At 45.5% G+C, this 16,825-nt stretch overlaps 1 protein-coding gene across 4 annotated transcripts in view; it reads right to left on the reverse strand.

Moving 5' to 3' along the window:
- Window positions 1-16,825, reverse strand: part of cdk14 (cyclin-dependent kinase 14) — a 776,296-nt gene that overhangs the window by 576,187 nt on the left and 183,284 nt on the right. The window contains exon 1 of one of the 4 annotated variants that reach the window (XM_038797929.1): window positions 9,384-9,502. The exons of 2 other annotated variants lie outside the window; for them this stretch is intronic. The gene's annotated coding sequence lies outside the window, so the exon portion shown is untranslated. Of the gene's footprint in view, window positions 1-9,025; window positions 9,045-9,383; window positions 9,503-16,825 lie in introns of those variants that run through there. One more of the 4 variants, XM_038797930.1, reaches the window with a different exon arrangement.

Genomic DNA, 16,825 nt, shown 5'->3' on the forward strand with positions numbered 1-16,825 from the left:
GAATATTACTTATTAAATCCATGGTCAACACAGCAGGCTAGAAAATAAAAAGTATACAAACCAAAACATAGGAGATCAAGATTTAAAAAAACAGCAAAAGGAGGTGAGAAAGATAGCAAGAGCTGCAAAAATATGAATACAAAAAAAATTTAACTGAAAGATTAAACAAATTCTGATCAATTTATTTGAAAAAAGGGTTGTCAAGGATAATTGCGGGCCCTTTATAAGCACATGTAGGTAACATTGCAAAAGCAAATAAGGAAATGGCAGACTTGATGAATAATTACTTTTTGTCAGTCTTGACAGCAGAGAAAGATGATAATGATCCAGTTCTTCAGGTCTCCGGATGGTTGGAGAACGGAAATACCTCTGAAGGTGTACTATGGGACCCCTTGCGCTTCCGATGGACAAATCCCCTGCTCCCCAGAACCTTCCGAAAATGTCCCCAACTCAGAGATTTTGGATTGTTCTGATTTATCCGAATAGTCATCCAGAAAAAAATTCTGGGTTTTATCTGAAGATATAGAATATAAACGCAAAGAGGCAATAGTGAGCCTAAATAAACTTCAATAATTGCGAAGATGTAAGATGTGTAGTATTGGCCTTGAATATTAGACCTGGTATGAGAAACTACACAGATTATGGGATTGTGTGTTTGAAAGGTGGGACAGGGTGGTAGAAGTATAAAGGTTGAGGGGCCGAGAGCAAGGGTTCATATATAGAAGATCAAGTGACTTAAAATCAAGACAGGATGGGGTGGAGGTCAGCTTCTCCACCTAGTTCCTCAATGGGCTGGGAGACCTGATGGACTTCCTGTATCTCAAGAAAGTAAAGTACACCTTGAGGGGAGCAGCTCAGGGGTTTTACTGAAGATGGCAGCCGATTGTGTAATTTAAAGAACTTGTCACCGTTAGTTGCTAAAGAAGGGAATGGGTAGGTGGGGCTTTTATTCGAATTGGTTGTGTTGTTTTGTTTTTGTATTATGTATAATGAAAATAGTTGAATTTAAAAAAAAATTTTTTTAAGGTTTCTAGGACAGGAGAAAAGGTAGCTGAAAAGATGTGGAATTCACTTCCAAGATTAATGGTAGAAACAGAAATGATATTACAGTCAAGACTGATTGGTAGTTGGATGAAGGGTATGGCAGCAGGATATGGGATATTCTCAAGATCTTGAAACAGGCTGCGACAACATAATTAGATTAATTTGTTTACCTGGAGGGCAAGACATGATTTGGTTAGGCTGAATGGCCCATTTCTGTAACTTAGAAGCATCTCTGTATTTTACATCACATTGGAAGACAAATTCACATTAAAGGTGGGAAGGGAGGAAAGATAGGCACTTACAATGAAATGACTGGACCAAACAATAATTAGCTCCCCAGAACCAATTAAGGTTGTCCTCGTGTGTAAGAGTTGTAACTGACTCTCTTGATAAAGAAGTTTCCCTTCAATTCCTTATTAAACCATTGGTTACCATCTTATCTATATGGCCCATAGCTCTGACACATGGAAACAGCTTCTCTACATCTACCCTATCTTAACATGTAGTAACAAACTCATTAAACACGATACTAAAAAATACAATCATTCTTAATTCGACAGTTCCAGTTCCCAGTAACATCTCCTCCTCTACGTGTCTCAAATACTGAGCCCCAGAACCTGACTAATCATGCATGCTTGAAGCATTTGAGCAATTTATGCTTTCCCTTTCCTCAATACCTCAAAAAAGATTTCAAATCTGCAAAAGTTCCAAAATATAAAAGTTGCATTCACTAGGTTTGCTGCACAATTCCATGGTTCAGGTGAAGCCAAGTTTGATCAGTGCACTGAATTTGCCCAGAGCCAGTAAGAGGAAATAGCATTTGCCATATGACAAGGGATGATCGTGCATCCTTCCTGAGACATACATCTTGGTGCAACCAGAAAATAACTAGAGTCCATCATTAGAATGCATGAATAAATGTCAAGGATGAAAGCATGACAAAAAATAAATACCAGAATTAGTCATCAAAACTGGCAAACTTTTAATTTTTAACATTTTAAACCCATAAAATCAATAAACACATTAATCCACCAAAATTATTAATCCACCAAAATTTTTTTAATTATTTTTGTTCAAATCAGGGCATGCAAACAATCGTTGAATAACAAAATATAATCCCCCTAATTGGACACTTTTTCCCCAAGCCTCTCCCCCGCCCCAGCAACAAACAGATCCATAGAGTCAAGACAGCCTCCATCTCGTTCAGAACGCCCCATCTGAGCCCCAAAGGGCAAACCTAATCTTCTCCAGTTTAAGAAATTCCGCAACACCCCCCAACCATGCAGACAACTTTGGTGGTTCCTCAGACTTCCATTCTAATAAAATTCACCTCTGGGCGATCAACATGGCAAAGGTCACCACATCGGCCCCTTTTCCCTCCATCAGCCCCGGCACCGACAACACCCCACAAATTTCTTAAGAGAACCCGGTAACATCTCCTCCTCCACATGTCTCAAATACTGAGCCCCAGAACCCCACTAATCATTGACATGTGAACATGGTTAGTTGGTCCCCCTCTACACCTCTCATACCTATCCTCTGTTCCTGCGAAGAACCCACTTATTCTCGCACGTATCATATGGGCCCCATGCACCACCTTGAACTATCAAGTTCATCCTCGCACATGAAGATGTAGCATTGACCTGGCACATTATTTCACTCCATATCCACCTCCTCCTCCCACTTCTGTTTTATATCCTCAATCGGCACTTTCCCTGTGTCCACCAGTCATCCATAGATATCTGCAATTCTCCCATCCCCCAACATATCTGGCAAGAGCAACCTATCAAGCAAGAATGAGGAAACTCCTTCCACACAAAACCTTGCAACTGAAGATATCTAAACTTCAACCCCCCCCAAACCTTCAGCAATTTGTGCTTCTCCTGCTACTCCATAAAGCTTGCAAACCCACCTCATCCTACCATTCCCCCTCCTCTCTTTCCTCCCCCCCCCCGCCTCCCAATGCCGCTTAAATGTTGCATCCACCTCTCCTGGGGAAAACCTGTCATTCTGTCATTCCCACAAACAAGGGCCAGCACCAACATGTCTCCCAAACCAAAATGCCACCTTAACTGGCTCCAGATGTGAAGGAAGATGCCACCACTGGACATCTTGTATACTTCCCTGGGGGCAGTTGAAGCCCTCAAGCTAGCCCCCTTACACGATGCCTCCTCCGCCTGTACCAACTCCGCCTCTTCCCCTCCTCACCACTGCTGAACCTCCTCTACATTCGCCGCCCAATAGTAATACCAAAGATTAGGGAGCACCAGCACCACCCTCCCCGCCCCCGCAAAATCGTCACTTCCTTTATAAAATACCCATCGAACCAGTGACGTCTTACTAGCCCATATGAAATCCAAAACTATCATATCCATCTTGCAGAAGGTGACATTTGACAAGAATATTGGGAGGGGCTGAAACACGAACAAAAACCTTGGCAGAACGTTCATCTTGACCGTCTGCATCCAACCAACTAATGTAAGCGGAAGAGCATTCCACCTTTTTAAATCCTCTTTCACCTCCTCCACAAGGCCCACCAGATTCCATTCATACATCGTAGCCCAGTCAAGATCCACCCGAATACCCAGGTACCTGGATCTACTTCTGACCAGCTGGAATGGAAAGGCACTCAAAGCTACCTCCCTCCCCAGGGCATTTACTAGACACATTCCATTGGCTATATTCAATTTGTAGTCTCAGTAGGTGCCAAATTCCTCCAATATATGCATCTTATTCACACACCCCAGTGGATTAGATATATACAACAAGTCATCGACACAGTGAATCTCTTCCCCATCTCAATAACTGATCACTCCCAAGAAGCTGGAGGGCAATAGCCAGAGGCTCTATTGCTAATGTAACAGAAGTGGGGACAACAGGCAGCCCTGCCTCATGCCCCTATATAGACAGAAATATCCCAAGGTAACCAAATTAGTCCCTGTGGAAAGTTTTATTTAAGTTCCAAATAGTCTTAATTCTGAATTCTATAAATTCAGCCAAAGGATCCCACTCGTGGTCGGAATCATCTGCTCTCACAGGTCATGACCTTGGAGATGGGAAAGGAGTGTAATTAGATGGGATGGTGACATCCCAAAATTCTGCCACCTTTCTGCCCATCAGAATCAAGTTCTGGGTGGGAAGACCCATGGTCAGCCTACCTGCCTTCAGAGGCCTTTACGTGGCCAATTAATGACCACTTAAGGACCTCATCCTGCCACTGCTGGTATTGACCCAGCTACAGGTGGGCCTCTCACTCTGCAAGTGTCTTTCAATTAAAAGCACGATCCTTGTCTGATCAAAGAACGTGAAATTAGGAAAGCCTACACATTAGTTACCTGTGGCCTGGATCATGTCATGATCCTAGGGTTCGAATGCCTGTTCTTCTAGCAGCAGCCATAGCCACCCAAGCTACTGTTGAGCATCGAGAGCTGTCAGACTTTGATTGCCAATAGCTCTCAGCAGGGGAGACCTTTTCTCCAGGGGTTTTGCTGCTAGGGGAAAGCCTGCCGGAGATCTCGCTACTGCCTGACCTGTGGTTCAGTGGGCCTTCCCAAAAAGTGGCAGCGTGGGTCTATTGCCGACTCTCTAGTTGGCAGGCAAGCCCCAATACAATGGTCTTTTTTTTAAAAACTGGCACCTATTAAAATGTTTTCGTCGAGTCTGGCACCAGAAATTTGATTTTGAACAGGTGAGTTCATGGTTTAGCTGCAATTTCCATAATTAACATTTGAACAGCTTCAAACACAGAGGTTAAATAAAGATCCAAATAGTTTAAAACCCAAACTAAAACTGCATGTGGTGTGTCCATTTGATAGATCATAATTATTTACTGGCAAGGCTAATTATACGTACTTGCCCAACAGTTCCCCTCAGATCTACATTACACAATGGTGGGTGGCAATAAACAGAACAGCTCCTGCTCCCATCAAAAACTATAGAAACAGCCATTCATTATTCTGCACTTGGGGAGCTAATTCCAATTAAGTAACTTCAAACTTGAACAGTAAGAAGTCTTACAACACCAGCTTAAAGTCCAACACGTTTGTTTCGAATCACTAGCTTTCGGAGCACTGCTCCTTCCTCAGTGTTCCGATAGCTAGTGATTCGAAACAAACCTGTTGGACTTTAAGCTGGTGTTGTAAGACTTCTTACAGTGCTCACCCCAGTCCAACGCCAGCATCTCCACATTCAAACTAGAAGATTATATAATCTGCTCAACAATTTGACTCAAAAAGCATAATTTGTCTCCCACTCATTCTTATAAAAAGGCAATCTGATTTAACCATATTATTTTGCAAAAACTTGCAAATATCCTGGGGGGGGGGGGGGGGGGGGGGGAGAGTTCACCTCATGACAGCATGTGTCTTTGCCAAAATCCATCAAATGATGACCTAAACTAAGCAGATGATGAGCTGACACATTATATGCTAAAGTTTAAAAAATGTCCACTGCCTGGTTGAGGAGAGTTGGGGCAGAATTTTAGGCCACTCCCCCCTCCTTCAAGGCAGGTTCTGTGGCAGGGCAGGGAGAGAGAAAGAGGGGTGTGCGCATGCTTAGGTAGTTAGGGCCTTGGGCAGGAAACCCACCCATTCACCTATTAAGGCCCTGAAGTAGCTCCCCCCTTCTCCAAGGCAGGTTCTGAGGCCCGGGGGTGGGAGTTGAATAGATGGGATTCCCACCAGGAACCAGCTCGCTCAAACAATTCATGCTTAGGCAGTTAGGGCTTGAGCAGGAAACCCCATTCACCTATTAAGGCCCTGAAGTGGCCACTTATGGGCCTTCTCTCACACAGCCTTAATTTCTGGGCTGGCAGGGACAGGTGCTAGTAGGGTGTTAAAGTGACATTTACACTGTTCCCATCTCGGTCAGGAAGTGGAAGGAGTTCTCACGTTGAAGACCCTCTCAGTCGTGGCATCCTTTCCCCACCTGGCATACTCCCCAATGTCAATCATACCCCTCCCAACACCACTACCACCCTACCCCCGGTGTCTCCTCCCCCCCTTGTGTCCCCTCCCCCCCTTGTGTCCCCTCCCCTCAAGAACTTAGCTTTTCAAAGTTCCCAGGACTTAGTCCTAGACTGAACGCTGCAGTACCGCTTCTGGCCACTGCAGTACTGTGCCTGGCCGGCCTAAGAGCTGTCGGCCATTGGGCGAGACAGTCTTCCAAGGACTGACAGAACTCTCACCTACTGCCAATCAATGCTCAAGTAAATGTCAGTGAGATTCAAGGGTCAGCGACTGCATGTTTGGAACTCTCAAAGGAAAAAGAATTCACAAGCGTACATAAAAAAATCCCACAGCACAATTTGAAGGCAATTCAATTTGCCTGATATTCTTCTCATCCAACTTCTCGACCATCAGAACTGCATTATCTGGTCATTATCACATTGCTTTATGGGATCTCTGTGCATCAGCTACCTGCCACATTTCCTTATATTACAACATTGAATCACACTGCATAAACTTAGGAATTGGATTGTTGTCAATTGTGTTTTTTTCACCATATTAGGAAAGTGGAAATTCTAACTACTTGGATTCCGCAGAAATTTGTTTTGAAACTTTGTTTCTCTGCATATTTTATTAATCTAACACCCATCATCCAACAGATATTGAAAACTGCGAGAACAAGATAAAAAAAATCAATGTTGGTTTGATTGGAAGCTGTGTTATCTACTCGACTCAATATTTCTTCCATGAAATTAGGAACGTTCCAAACGTTTGTAGGAGGAAAAATAATAAGATCATAAAATCCCTACCGTGCAGAAAGAGACCGTTTCGCCCATCAAGTCTGCGCCAACCCTCCAAAAGAACACCATACCTCGGCCCATGCCTCCACCCTATCCCTGCAACCCAGTAGCCCCATCTGACCTTTTGGACACCAAGGGGCAATTTAGCATGCCCAATGCACCTAACCTGCACATCTTTGGACTGAGGGAGGAAACCGAGCACCCGGAAGAAACCCACGCAGACACAGGGAGAACGTACAAACTCCACAGGGACAGTGATCCAAAGCCGGAGTTGAACCCGGGTCTCTGACGTTAACCACTGTGCCACCCTCAAGAAACAGTTTCTCAATTTTCAAGTCAAATTATTTATTGTGCTGTCCCCTATACTGTACAAATGTATGTAAACAACACACTGCACTTCAATAAACAGAGCTTAATATAAACCAAACAATATTCCTTTTTTGGGATTACTTGATTTTAATACACAAGATATCATTGTAGGAAAGGATTGTTTTCAAAGAACTTCACTGAAATCAGATAACACTTTTTAAAAATGATAATCACTGTCCTCGATAGGAATTCATTAAGCAGTAGATAATAATAATAATCTTCATTGTCACAAGTAGGCTTACATTGACACTGCAATGAGATTACTGTGAAAAGCCCCTAGTCACCACACTCCGGTGCCTGTTCGGGGTACACTGAGGGAGAATTCAGAATGTTCAAATTACCTAACAGCACGTTTTTCAGGACTTGTGGGAGGAAACCAGAGCACCTGGAGGAAATGCAAATGCAGGGAAAATGTGCAGGCTCCGCACAGACACCCATGGTGGGAATTGAACCTGGGGCCCAGGCGCTGTGAAGCGACAGTGCTAACCACTGTGCTACCGTGCTGCCCATACACAGCTCATGCTATTGTGATTACGATTCATAGGTTACCCAAGTTCAAGTCAAATGGAAAGCTGTATTTCCAGGTTTTAACACTTCTTGGTAACTAATAAACAACTTTGCTTCAATTCAATGTATATATGAAATGAAAATGAAAATCGCTTATTGTCGTAAGTAGGCTTCAAATGAAGTTACTGTGAAAAGCCCCTAATCGCCACATTCCGGTGACTGTTCAGGTAGGCTGGTACGGGAATTGAACCCGCGCTGCTAGCCTTGTTCTGCTTTACAAGTCAGCTATTTAGCCCACTGTGCTAAACCAGCCCCTGTGGGCTAAATATCACCAGTGAGCTACATCTCAATGACATTGACAGGAAAACATTACATGACGAGAGAAAAATCCCAGAACTTGCTCAAAAACTGTAGATTCTAAGAACTTCATGCTGAACAAAACACAAGTAAAATATTCAAGCCAAGCAAACATACATTCACCTAGTCAAGAAAATATGGTAAGAATGAGGCCCTACCCTATCAATATCTTGACACTTACTGTCCGAACATATTTTCATTTAATCTCATTTTTGTAATTCAATACTTTAATAATTTCTTTGTACTTTCCGGAACATGAAGCCAGATAAGTAATTTATTCCCAGCAATCATGCCTGTAGCCCTACTGCTACTTACCCATCCACCAAAAGTGGACTACCACTGCATAGTTTGGCTCATTTTCAAAATTACACCACTCTCCACTATAGAATATCTCATCCTCTCTCTCTGGCATCTTTCAGCAAGTTGATCTGCCCAATAGTGAGGCACACCTGATAAATGTTGGAGGAAAATGCCACATGCTTCTACTGTGGAGCAGTGTATTAAGAAATGTAATTAAGGCAGCACAATGGCATAGCACTACTCCATTTTATATCTTCAGTATTCTTAATGTAGCATTAACTATTTAAGAGCAATTCCATCACCACTTCATTGTGTCAAAATCGCACATACATATCTTCTTAATTGTACAGAAATGCTGCAATGTTACTTCAACATTGCTGAGCAATCACACTGGAGTCAGCCATAATACTGGGCAGCAGCTGCTGCCTCTGCTTAATTCTGCTCCAACAGTAGCAACACTGTCAAGTGACAGCTTCTGCCATTTCAGATTCCTTGATTCAAATTGTATACAGATCAAATTTAGAAAAGAACTAAATGTACATGGCACAGTGAACTTTCATTCTGATCAAAAACATACATGCACCCCCCCCCCCCCCCCCCACTTAATACACAAAATCTACTCAACTCTCTCAATAGCATTCAGCCATGTCAAAGGCTTGTGCAGCTGATATTGCACGGGTAAGCAGCCCACCAATTACTTACCTACCTTGGCCCAGAGTAGGTTAAGCCAACCATGCTCTGACAATGCAGTCTCCAACAGTACAGTATATAAACAGTACAGGAAATAAACAGACCAAGATAAAATAATCTTGCAAAACAAACACTCTGGTATTTCAATGTCAGCCAGCTAAAACAACGTATCGTTATTATCTGCAGCCCCATGCTGAAAGCATTAGAGTCTTATATCAAATCAGGTATCAACAACCATTTCTCAAGCCAGGAATACCAACTGCATCAACATTGCAGCATTCCTAGGTGTTGCACTTGTGATCTGCGTTAGGAATGCTGATTCAATCTGTTCCATCAAAATGCCTCAACCTGTATAAGTCATCAGTCTTACCTTTAAGTCCTTGATACTTTACAGAATTCTCGGACTTCTACTTCAATATCTGGAAATTCTGCTGAAACCTGGACCGGCCAATCAGGTTCAATAAATGAACTCAAAATATCTTCCTGCACTAGCAAGCTGAAATGATGCGATTGTACTACTTTTGGAAGGGGGAAAAAAATGGAGAGAACTAAATTTTCCCTTTAAAGTCAGCTGAGTCACAGCAGAGTTTCATTCACAAACCAGCAAACACTATGAACAAAAAATACATCAGAAGGAAAATATATTATTTTTTTAAATATCCAACTTCAGACAAATAATATACTGAATAAACAGACCCTACAGTGGGATGAGCTGGTCTGTATAGTTACAAGGAAGCAGAGATAGTCTGGCTCTGCAGCATAACTGCAGTCAGAAGTAACCATGCGGATTTTTTTCTCGACAGATATTGTACAGTACTAGTTTTACAAAATTCAATTAGAAATCAATTTTCAGCACAGTGTCAAACAATTAATAACAATGGGGCAAGAGTGTGAGAAATATCTGTAACAAAATATAGAATAAGAGATCCCTCAGTTAAATATGCAAGCGCCCCCTGGAAAACTACAGACAAAGCGGGCATTCGAATGGCATAGGGTCAGAAACACTGTTAGACTCTTGGCATTGGCTGCTGCATATTGGTTGGCATACTTTGCCCTGTACAGCAGCAGCTTCTGCCCATTGAAGCAACACATGGAAGTCGAACATTTCATTGACAGTGAAAAGTCAAAACCACAGCCTATTGGGAACTGGGGGCAAGTTCAGCTCAAAGAAAGAAAGGCTAGCATTTATCTAATACATTTCACGACCGCCAGGCATCTCAAAGCACTGATGGTCAAGGAAGTATTTTTAAGTCTAGTCACTGCTGTAATGTTGGAACCATGGTAGCCAATAGACACACAGCAAGTTCCCACAAAGAACAATGTGATAATGACCAGATAACTTTTATGTTAATAGATGAACATTGGACAAGGCACAGATGATAACTTCCATATTCCTTTTTGAAATAGCATCATGGGATTTTTTTTAAATCACGAACGCAGGCATATGGGCCTTGATTTATCATCCAAAAGACAGCTCCTTGATAGTACAGTCTTCCATCAATAGTATTAATTGAACTTACGGCCTTGATTTTTGTGCTCAAGCCCTGGCTCAGAAGCAATAGCTTGTATTACCCTACCCTGAAGAAACGTCTGGAAATGTAACTATCTTCAAACTATAGCCAAGATCTACATAAAGCTGGTGAGTTTCTACCCAACCCCCTAGATCAGCTAGTGACTGCTGAAAAACAGTGGGAGCTTTTCTAATGTTAAAGATGTCCCATTTAAAAAGATTGTCTTTTGACAGGTTGCATAAAATGTACACAACCCCAACAAAGTGAAAATTACCATCACTGAAACCTGCTTAAAGTTGCTCCAAGAAGAAGTGTTTATTTTTCCTTTAGCTGTCATTAGCTAACAGAAAACCACACTTCAACAATTCACAGTAAACATCTCAACAAATGAGCATCGAGTGCATAGTTGACATTCCAGTAGTTGTTTATAATGTGCAGTGTGTCAATGAAGTAAGGCCAGGGACCAATCAACACAGTATCCTTACTCACAATTTTGAACCTTTTCCTGGTCCATGCATACAAAAATTGTCTTTCACACTTCAACAGGTTGATCTCCTCCTTTGTAGGGTTCACGTTTTCCCATTTCAGCAACTTATTGCAACAATTTCTCAAGTGAGGGCAGCACGGTGGCCTAGTGGTTAGCACAGCTGCCTCACAGCGCTGAGGTCCCAGGTTCGAATCCCGACTCTGGGTCACTGTCCGTGTGGAGTTTGCACATTCTCCCCGTGTCTGAGTGGGTTTTGCCCCCACAACCCAAAAATGTGCAGAGTAGGTGTATTGGCCATACTAAATTGCCCCTTAATTGGAAAAAATAATTGGGTAATCTAAATAAAAAATAAAAAATTAAAATACAATTGCTCAAGTGTAATTTAAAAAGCAAATTTGAAACCCTTGAAAAGCAACACAAACTCTACTTAAAATTGCACTGCAAGGGACATCCGGTGGCATAATTTAGGTGAAAGCCACCCATTAGGTGGCTCCTGCTCAAGACTCTGGTTTTTGGAGCTTGATGCCTGGTTCCAGGGGCAGTTTTTGGATAAGCTGGTGCAGGAAGACATTAGGAAGGAGAGGAATGTCAAAGACCCCCCTAAAAGACTGGTGGGAAGAAGGAGGCGAGCGAAAGTTCGCCATCGACTGAAAGGACCAGCCCAGCAGCAGTAAAGATGGTGGAGGCTGGGTGGGGCCAAGCCCTTCACAGTGGAGACTCTGACCGAGGTGATGGCTGGAGAGTTTGAGAGGCAGTTAACGAAACACATGGAGGTGATGCACAAGGAGATGATGGCAGTGATGAAGGATTTGGTGGAGGAGGCGACGGCCCCGATGAAGGCAGCGGTATTGAACACATCGGCCGAGGTACAGGAGCAAGAAAAGAAGTTGAAGGGGGTGAAGGAAGCTCTGTCGCAACATAGTGACCAGTTCACCTCGATAGCAAGGAGGTGCAGAGGGTGGCGGAGGCCAACAAAAGACTCAGAGCCAAGTAGGAGAACATGGGGAACAGGTTGAGGCAGCAGAATTTAAGAAGTGTCGGCTTATCGAGCAGAGCTGGAGATTTTATCACAGAATTTACAGTGCCGAAGGAGGCCATTCGGCCCATAGGGTCTGCACCAACCCTTGGAAAGAGCATCCCACTTAAGCCCATGCTTTCACCCCATCCCCGTAACCCCATAACCCAGTAACCCCATCCAACCTTTTTGGACGCTGAGGGAAATTTATCATGGCCCTGTCCACTTAACCTCCGCATCTTTGGACTGTGGGAGGAAACCGGAGCACCCGGAGGAAACACAAGCAGACATGGGGAGAATGACCCAAGCCGGGAATCGAACCTGGGACCTTGGAGCTGTGAAGCAACTATGCTAACCACTGTGTTACCGTGCTGTCGAGATGTTGGTGGAGATGTTGGGGGAGGGGGAAAGAACCTGCCCAGTACAAACTGGGCAGGGCTTATCTGTCGCTCAGGCCCAACCTGAAGGCAACAAGGGCGGTCATAATTGGTTTCCAAAAATTCCATGTCAAGGAGAAGGTCCTGAGTTGGGTGAAACAAAGGCGTGAGGTGAAATGGGAAGGAGTTGGCATCCGTATATACCAGGACTTAATTGCGGAGCTGGTGAGAAGGCGGGTGGCCTTTGATCGGGTAAATACGCACTCTACAGTAATGGTGTGAAATTTGGCGTGGTCTACTCGGTGAAGCTGAGGGCAACCTACAATTCAAGGGACTTCTACTTTGAAATGGTGGAGGCGGCGACGAGGCATTCGTGAAGGCTGAAGGACTGTGGTTAAAATGAGAGATGGGACATGGGTTTGGTTATGGAATGACGGATGGGGGCAGGTCAAATGCTGTATACAGCCTCATTTCTTGTTTCAGGATGTTTATTTGTTCTGTATGTGTGGGGTAACAGTTGGGAGTTTGGTATTTGGATTGGTTGGTGGGTAAGAGTAGTGTACCCTCTGCTATGGGTTACAGTGGGTAGACGAATATTGAACTTTGTGGTTATGGCAGTTTTCTGTGGCACTGTTATTTGCACTGGTTTTATTTCTTTGTCCTTTTTTCAGAGAGTGGATCTTGGGGGAGGGGACTGGTGGAGGGAGGCCTGGGCAGGGGCCCTCACACTCGCGAGAGTTGGCGAGTGAATGGACGAGGGGAGGGGGGATTCTGGGAGGGAGGAGGGGGGTTCAACAGCAACAAAGGGACTGGGCAGTATTCGGGGTGGATGATGGTGAATAGGAGGGGCGGGGGGAGAAACCTTGCTCAGAATAGTAACGTGGAACATGGGGGGTTGTGGAGACCGCTGAAGAGGTCTCGAGTGTTTGCGCATTTAAAAAGTCTAAACGCCGACGTGGTGATGCTGGAGGAGACCCATCTGAGGGTGAAAGATCACGTGAGGCTCAGGAAGGGATGGGTGAGATAAGTTTTCGATTTGATGTTCGATAGCAGGTCGGGGGGAGGGGGGGGGGGGGGTGTAGCGGTATTGATGGGCAAGAGAGTGAGGTTTCCGATTGGAGAATGTGGTGGTGGATCAGTGGGGTAGGTGCGTGATTGTGATAGGGGCATTAGAGGGGCTGTTGATGGCGCTGGCGAGGGTATATGTCCCCCAACTGGGATGATGTAGGGTTTGCGAGGAGGGCACTGGGTGCCATTTGGACACCCACGGGTTAATAGTGTGGGGAGTTTGGGGGGGGGGGGTCTAGAATATGGTGCAGAAGTCGAAAGTGGACACGTCTTGGCCGCCTTCGCTGGCCCAGTCAGGGTGGGGCGAAGATGCTGGCTGGGCTCATAAGAGAGATTGGAGAAGTGGACCTGTGGAGGTACTGCACCCGAGGGAATGGGAGTATTCGTTTTTCTTCCTGGTACATAAAATGTACTCAAAATAGACTTTATAGTGGGGAAGGCGTTATTGGCCAGGGTCAAGGGGTCCGAGTATGTAGCGATATTGATTTTGGACCATGCATTGCATTGGGTGGATGTGGTTCTGGAGAAGGAGATGGCTCAGAGGCCAGGGTGGAGAATGGACATGGGGTTGTTAGTGGACCAGAGTTTTAGCGATAAGATTGGGAAGTTGACTGAGGAAAAGTGGGATTTAATCGCACGGGGGAAGTTTCACAGTGAGTAGTCTGGGAGGATCTGAAGGCAGTCGTGGGGGTGGGGGGTCTCATTCAAGTCTATGGTGGACAAGAGAGAGAGAGAGAGAGAGAGAGAGGAGCGCCAAAAATTAATAGAGGAGATGCCGGAGGTGGATACGGGCATGCATAGGACCCGGGCCCCGCACTTTTGGCGAGGAGGAAGGAGCCTCAGGGAAAATTTGACTGGTTGCCCACAGGGGAAGTTGTGCGCCAGTTGAGAAGGGCGAGGGGGGCAGTCCATGAACATGGAGAGAAGGCAGGGCATATGTTGGCCAGCAAGCGAGTGAGATAGTTCCAGTTTGGGATAAGATGGGGAAGCTGGAAGTGGCCCTGGAGCACATCAATAAAGTTTTTGAAAAGTTCTATGAGGAGTTGTATAGATTGAGCCACTCGGAGAGGAGCGAGAGCTGAGGGAGTTCCTGGATGGGTTGGAGTACCTGAGGTTGGGAAAGGGGACAGGGCAGGAAGGGCCGGTGGGGGAGCAGGAGGTAAAGGAGGCAAGGCGGCGGGACCAGCTGGATTCAGAGTGGAATATTATAAGAGGTTTCAGGGCAAGTTGACACAGCTGATGGTGGGAATGTTTGAGGTGGCAAGTCTTGCCAGAGATGTTGGCACAGGCTTTGATTTCCCTGTTGTTAAAGGAAGATGTGGACCCGACGGAGTGTGAATTGTATTGGCCCATATCCCAGCTGAATGTAGATGCCAAGATATTGGCAACGGTGTTGTTGGCAAGGTTGGAGCGATGTCTCCCCAAGATGATAGGAGAGGACAATATGGGGTTTGTGAAGTGAGGGCAGCTGTTTTCGATTGCGAGAAGGATGTTAAATGTGATCATGTCACCAGCAGAGGGAAAGAAGAAAGAGGTGGTGGTGGCACTGGATGCAGAGAAGGCATTTGATCGGTTAGAGTGGGGTTATTTGATGGAGGTCTGAGAAAGATTTGGAAACAGGCCGAGGTTTATGACGTGGGTACGGCTGCTGTACAAGGAGCCGATGGTGCGTGTTAACACCAATAAAATTAATTTGGGGCATTTTGTTCTGCACTGGGGTATGAGGCAGGGGCGTCCTCTGTCCCCCCTGTTTGCACTGGCTATAGAGCCTTTGGCCATCATACTAACGAGCTCATGGTTATGAAAGGGGATAGTGAGCGGGTGGAGCATGTGGTATCCTTATATGCTGATGATCTACAACTGTACATCTGAGCCAAGCACGTCAGTGGGGAATATAATGGAACTGCTTCAAAGATTTGGGTCATTCTCGGGGTATAAATTGCACCTCGGCAAGAGCGAGTATATTCTGGTTTTCCAGCCGGGAGTAGGGGTGGGGGTAGGGGGGCTGCCATTTCATCTGGGAGCAACCCACTTTAGATATTTGAGGGTGCAGGCAGCACGGGATTGGGGTGGGCGCCGAATGTATAATTTTACATTTGCAAGGATGTGGTAGTCACCACTGTTGTATATATCACATACGAGATGTAATACGGTAAGGCTGCTGTACTACAGGTACGGGGGTAGATCCCTGCCTGCTGGCTCCGCCCAGTAGGCGGAGTATAAATGTGTGCGCTCACCAAGCTGCAGCCATTTTGGCAGCAGCTGAGGGAGGCTACACATCTCTGCTTAGCAAAGCCTCGATTACACTCTACTCTCATCGTAATTGATAGTGCATCATAGGAGATGTCAAATTGGTCACCTCATTCTTTTGCGGGTGGGGGGGGGGGGGGGGGAAAGAGAGAGAGAGTGGCCAGGGTTAGGAGTGTGGTCTTGCAGAGAGGGCGAAGGGGTACGGTTTAGACCTCCCAAACTTACTGTACTATTACAGGGAAGCAAATGCTGAGAAGATGCGGGGCTGGGTTAAGATGGAGGAGGAATCATGTTGGCGGTCAGGGTGAGGTCGACGATCGGTGAGTAGGTGGAAATTAATCAGAATGGGGAGTCAACGGCCACATTGTGGGAGGCATGGAAGACCGTGGTCCGAGGGGAGATTATCTCGTTCAAGGCACACAGGGGCAGGAGGAGGAGGCTGTTGAATGAGATAGTCGAGGTGGGTAGAAGATCCACGGGGGTCCCCACTAAAGAGTTGCTGGTGGAGAGGAAGAGGTTGCAAGGGCAGTTCAACAGGGTAGTGGGGCAGCTAAGGAAGGCGAGGGGGTGCAATATGAATATGGTATGAAGGCGAGCCACATGCTGGCCCACCAACTGAGGAACACAGAACATACAGTACAGAAGGAGGCCATTCAGCCCATCGAGTCTGCACCGACACACATTAAGCCCTCACTTCCACCCTATCTCCGCAACCCAATAACCCCTCCTAACCTTTCTGGACACGAAGGGCAATTTAGCATGGCTAATCCACCTGCATGTCTTTGGACTGTGGGAGGAAACCAGAGCACCCGGAGGAAACCCAAGCAATCATGGGGAGAACGTGCAGACTCCGCACAGACAGTGACCCAGCAGGGAATCGAACCTGGGACCCTGGCGCTGTGAAGCCACAGTGCTAGCGACATGTGCTACCATGCTGCCCCAAAAGACCGGCAGTGTCCTGGGAAATTTTAACGGTGCAAATGGAGAAGGGGAAGGTAATGTCAGAGCCAGGGAAGATAAATGAGGTATTCCAGGGTACAATGAGAAGTTATGTAGGGGCGGAGTTGGATGACGGGGAAGGGAATATGGGACAGTTCCTGGAAG

This window comes from Scyliorhinus canicula, chromosome 5 (genome assembly GCF_902713615.1).
Source record: "Scyliorhinus canicula chromosome 5, sScyCan1.1, whole genome shotgun sequence".
NCBI classification, from domain to species: Eukaryota; Metazoa; Chordata; class Chondrichthyes; order Carcharhiniformes; family Scyliorhinidae; genus Scyliorhinus; species Scyliorhinus canicula.